Source organism: Trichechus manatus, unplaced genomic scaffold (genome assembly GCF_000243295.1).
Source record: "Trichechus manatus latirostris isolate Lorelei unplaced genomic scaffold, TriManLat1.0 scaffold00056, whole genome shotgun sequence".
Taxonomy (NCBI): domain Eukaryota; kingdom Metazoa; phylum Chordata; class Mammalia; order Sirenia; family Trichechidae; genus Trichechus; species Trichechus manatus.
This window is the reverse complement of record NW_004443992.1, coordinates 4,384,525-4,390,355: the sequence shown is the minus strand read 5'-3', so window position 1 is coordinate 4,390,355 and position 5,831 is coordinate 4,384,525.

Here is a 5,831-nt window from a genome sequence, read left to right as displayed (position 1 = left end):
GATCACAATATAAGGAAACAATACTGTAGTTATATATAATTTTCTGCCATATTTTTTCTTTGTCATTTTTGTTGTTAGCTGTTGTTGACTCAGCCACCGACTCATGGTGACTCAATGCACAACAGAATGAAAGGCTGTCCGGTCCTGCACCATCATCATGATTGGTTAAAAATTGGCCCATTGTGATCCATAACATTTTCATTGGCTGATTTTTGGAAGTAGATTGCCAGACCTTTCTTCCTAGTCCATCTTAGTCTGAGAGTTCTGCTGAAAACTGTTCAGCATTATAGCAACACACAAGTCTCCACTGACAGATAGATGGTGGCTGCACATGAGTTGCATTGGCTGGGAATTGAACCTGGGTCTCCTGCTTGGAAGGTGAGAATTCTACCACTGAACTACCAACTCCTCAGTATTTCTTTCTTTAGGAATGCTATTGTATTGTTGCCCTTTTAATGATAAGGGATGTACACACCAGTTATTAAACAAAGTCATGTTTAAACCATGAGTCCTAAAACTGAGAACTACTTTCTGTATCTGAACAAAGAAATTACACTGAATACACATATTGCACTGAAAATCATCTTCTGACCATATAGTTTTTTCTTCCACAAGGATCATTAAAATAGGTTTAAGTTGATTAAACTATTAAATCGCCTCTAGAATTTGAAGCCACATGAATTCAAAAAAGCTATAAGATGCAGTTATACAAAGAGTCCAACCAAGACTAAGATAGGAAATAAACCTCTATAACAATTTTTAAAAATAGAAAACTGGTGTAGAAGTATATATTGTTGTTCTTTTTGTTTCACTAAAATTGCATTATTTCAATATTCTATTTAGTCTAACCTTTTGGATCCATTGTACTCTTGATTAAATTAACTTTGTTTAAAAGTTAGCTTCCCAACACTAATTAACTTAGCTACAGTTTAGAGCTGATCTCAAGCCACTTGAAACTAGACAGAGTGAAAAAAAAGATGTGGATAGTTGGCAGCACATCCAGATAAAAATGTGGCATTTGGCAAAGTCTGCCTTGTTTTGCTTTGCTTTCCTCTTTATGGATGTGGCCTATTTTTGAAATGTTATGATTTAAATTCAGTGATGAAGTGACAAGTCTGACAAAACATAGCTTACTTTTGTGGAGGTTCTGTGAGGGGAAAAATGGAAGTGTTCCAGGAACTAAAGGAAGTGACCTCAATTTCACCTGGAAACATTAGTATCTTGGGGGCAGGAGGTTTGGGATATATATAAAGAGTGAAGGAAAGTGGCCAAGAGACAGAGCCAAGCTTGCATCCAGGAATAGAGGAGACATCAAAGAATTGAAAACAGTATCTGTTGTTTCCACTACATCCATGTAAGTAGCACTTGTGGAGCCTGTGATAAAGGAAGACCGGAAAGTTCTTTTCCTATGATGGCTTGGATTGTAGCAATAGTCTTCTGACCGACCTCTCTAACTCCATTCTCTCCTCTTCCAATGCTTATATACCTATTACTTACTAAGGGTAAAAGTTACCATATATAATACATATTGTCTATACATATATGTGTATATTTATACCATATAGTGACTATATATGTGTATATATTTCTAGATATAGTTACTGTCTACATGATGTTATTGTTGTTAGTTGCGATGATTTTGACTCATAGCAACCCCATGTGACAGAGGAGAACTGCCCTATAGGGTTTTCTAGGTACTTCTGTAAAGATTACAGCCTTGGAAGTCCTATGGGCAAAAAGCTGTGAGAACTCCATGCCATAGGTTAAAATTCATATCCTGGCATGGGGCTCCCTCCACCCAGTTATCTACCTTTCTAAATTCATCTTCTGTTTTTCTCCAATACGAAAGATTTACTCCATTGTCTCATTCTTTAAAATCTATTTTAACACCTATCCTCTCCATCTTTCTGCTTAATTCAATCCCACACTGTCTTAGTTATCTAGTGTTGCTGTAACAGAAATACCACAAGTGGATGGTTTTTACAAAGAGAAATTTATTTTTTCACAGTAAAGTAGGCTAAAAGTCCAAATTCAGGGTGTCAGCTCCAGGGGAAGGCTTTCTCTCTCTGTTGGCCTTCTCATCAATGTTCCCTGGACTAGGAGCTTCTCTGCACAGGGACCCTGGGTCCAAGGACACGCTCTGCTCCTGGAACTGCTTTCTTGGTGGTATGAGCTTCCCCCCCCCCCCATCTCTCTGCTCACTTCTCTCTTTTATATCTCAAGAGATTACCTCAGGACACAATCCAGTGTAGTAGATTGAGTCCTGCCTTACTAACGCAACTGCCACCCATCCTCCCTCATTAACATCATAGAGGCAGGATTTACAATGTATGGGAAAACCACACAATATCAGGAATCATGGCCCAGCCAAATTGATACACACATTTTTGGGGGGACATAATTCAATCCATGACACACACTGAGTCCCCTACTTTGAAAGATTGTAGCCGTTTGTTTTCTGTCCTTTGGCAAGGTTGTTTTTATTGTTATTTACCGAAAGGTTGGTGGTTCGAACCCACCCAGTGACTCCATGGTAGAAGGACCTGGCAATCTACTCCCGTAAAGATTAACCAAACTTGTTGCCATCAAGTCCCATAGGGGTTTCTAGGTGCTTCTGTAAAGATTACATACAGCCTGGGAAACCCTATGGGGCAGTTCTACTGTGTCACATGGGATTGCTATGAGTCAAAATCATAGCACCTAACAACAACATTATGTAGACAGTAACTATATCCAGAACTATATATGCAAATATAGTCATTATATGGCATAATATATACATATATGTATAGAAAATATGTATTATATATGATAACTTTTATCCTTAGTAAGTCATAGGTGCATAATATTTCTCCATAGGAAGTATGTTGAAACTAAGGGCTGAATTTTTTATCAAGAATTGTATATTATATTTTGTCATATCATCATATGACATATAAGAGAAAGTTCTGAGCTGGGAGAATCAGAAAAACTAAGTCCTAGTCTCAACTTTACCACTAACAGACAAGTAATTCAACTCCCTCACAGCTCCACACAGGGGATTAATCTCCATTAAGAGCATCAAGAGATTATAAAGGAAAGGTATAACTGTATATGTTTATAGTAATCTAAAATAGTAAAACTACCATCCCAAGCCCCATAAGTGGGCAAGAATAAATGATGCGCTTTGATTAGTCAAAGAGAGATGATGTATTATTATTTAGGTGAGTTGCCGTTACTTTGATTTTTAGATTAGACACCTGATTAGCAGAAAAACTTTGCGACAGTTTTGAGATTACTGAGTATAACAAAGGCTAAGTGGGGCTCAGCTTGAGTTTTGCTCTCCTGCACTGCAGATCTTTCCTCTCAGTATGAGGGACCATTCTGACTTGGATTATAATCCTAACTTGATTTATTTGCTCTGTAATTTTTTTGGAAGTATCCCCAGATCACTTTTCTTTCTTTTTCTTCTGTAGGATGGGTGTGAATATACTTGTCTGTGAAGGTGTCTGAGCTTGTTTACTCAGTCAATAATAATTGCTATTTGTATTGAGTGCACACTAGATGTCTGGCCCTGTGCAGGGAGTACTGCATATATAATGCCACTTCTTAAACACATCCAGTAAGATGGCTACTATAACCCCATTTTATAGATGAGAAAACTATGGCTGAGAGAACTTACTTCCCAGTTAGTGAACAGAAGAGCTAGGATTTGATCCCAGGTCAGTCTGATACCAGAGGATTAAGCTCCCTGATATGGAAAAAAAAACAGAGATCACAGGTCAGTAAAAATCAACATTGCCTCCAGATTTCATTTTAACCAATACGGTGGTTTCAGCATTTCCTTTTAGCTAACCTTTTGTGAGTAACTAGTAGCAAAGTTGACATAGCTTGGTTTCATTTCCCTCAGGTTAACCATTGTTTGGTGAAGATTCTAATGAGGACTATTAAAGCAGAGAAATAGCCAAGGATGATCTCAGGAAAGGAAGGAGCAACGAACATATGAAATGTCCCCCAAACTAGATAATTTGCCCTTGAATAATTATTCGTAGTTAATGTCTATGCATTATTTTTATTCTGGAAAAGATTAGATAATCAATTAATCCTCCATTTTCTGATTAAATGTATTTTTTTTTGCCCCCAAAATATTTAGGTATAGAGTTAATAAATTCCTACTTATAGAGAGAGCATTACTAATACTTGGGATTTTCTGCTATTTCTGTTTTATTAATAATTGGAAATATTGTATTATAGACTTTTACTCAGCACCATAGCCTGGAGAAGACATTTTGAGATATTTAGTCCCAGCTCACCCCCTGATGTTTTAAAAATGTTTATGAGGACTCTGTATTTTGTGCACTTCTTATGGTACTTAAGGGAAACAGATTTTGATTTTATGATCATCACTATCTCTCTGTGATGGAGTGAACTTCTCCCCAAGTAAAGAATGATCTATATTCAGGAAGCATTTAATGGCATCTTTTCAACAGATGACACAGCAGGACCCACATGAATACAGCTAGAAAGTTTTGTCCATTAAATCTAGTGACTCGAACAAATTTTTATTATCCTTTTGCAAAGATGCAAGTGCTGCCTCATGCAAAAAAAAAAATTACCTAATGAAGTGTTTCAGGTAGTTCATATAAGTTGATGGTTTCATATGGCCATATTATTGCAGCATCAGCTGTTAGCCACTAACAGTATATTCCCATTCACCCTAATGACATATTGTACTCAGAATGCTCAAACATGGGCAGATGTTTAGCAATATCATTTCCCCCCTCTTGCCTATTGATTGATTCCCAACCCCCACTCTTGATTAGATTGCAAGATGTTTTATTTTAGACTTGGAATCTTTAATTACCCAATCCAGTCAGAAAAAGACAAGCAGCACACCAGGAAAGTGGAACTAAATGCTGGACCGTCTTCTGGAGGCTTCTTGGCTGATGACCATTGACTGTGGTTATTGATGCCCAGTGACAGCCTCTATCACTTTGCTTAACTTGTAATAATACAAGTTATTGCAAAAAACATGCAGCTCTAACAAAGAGAAAGTGCACTATGCAATCATTTAGAAAAAACAAATCAGTGGTTTTGTTAAAGGATTTTTGGGAGGCCAGAGAACTCCCTTGCAGGCTGGAACAGATGCTCTAAGCCCACTGAGCTCTCTCCTTAGGACTCAGTGAGTGATGGGTTTTACTCTTAAACTGATGTCATATCTGATACCGCTAGTAGCATTTTTTAAAAAAGTGGAATTGTGGGAATAATTGTGTTCTGCAAATGATGAAAATGGTACCAAAATATTGATTCGAGTCCACCCAGAGGCACTTTATTCAAGACGTAAAAGAACTCAAGCTTCTGAGAAAGTTCTTAGTAATAAACTCACACTTCATATACATACCAAAAAATATATACATGTATATTTTTCTGTTGATCCCTGAGAGTCCAGGTTTTAAGGAAGTAAAGCTATCTAAAACTCAGGTGCTAAAGTATCGTTTTCATTGTTTGCAAAGCAAAGCTAGTTGCTCTTTCAGCTGTATTCCCATCACGCTTTATAAATCCTTCTACTATATGTAGAGGTCTTGTTCAGTGTAGGTGAATTCAATCATAAGAGCTCAGTGATGCCTCCTCCCTTACCTTACCCTCTGCCTGCTCATCATACCACTTACTTTAAACGAGCAGTGGATGCAATCGTGTCTAAAACAGTACTTGTTGGATGAAGCTATGGAAGTGTGAGGGAATGATTTCATTTGGGTTATTTGCGTCCTCTCCTGTTTTTCTTTTGTCAGTCTGGCCAGTGGTTTGTCGATTTTGTTGATTCTTTCAAAGAACCAACTTTTGGTTTTGTTGAT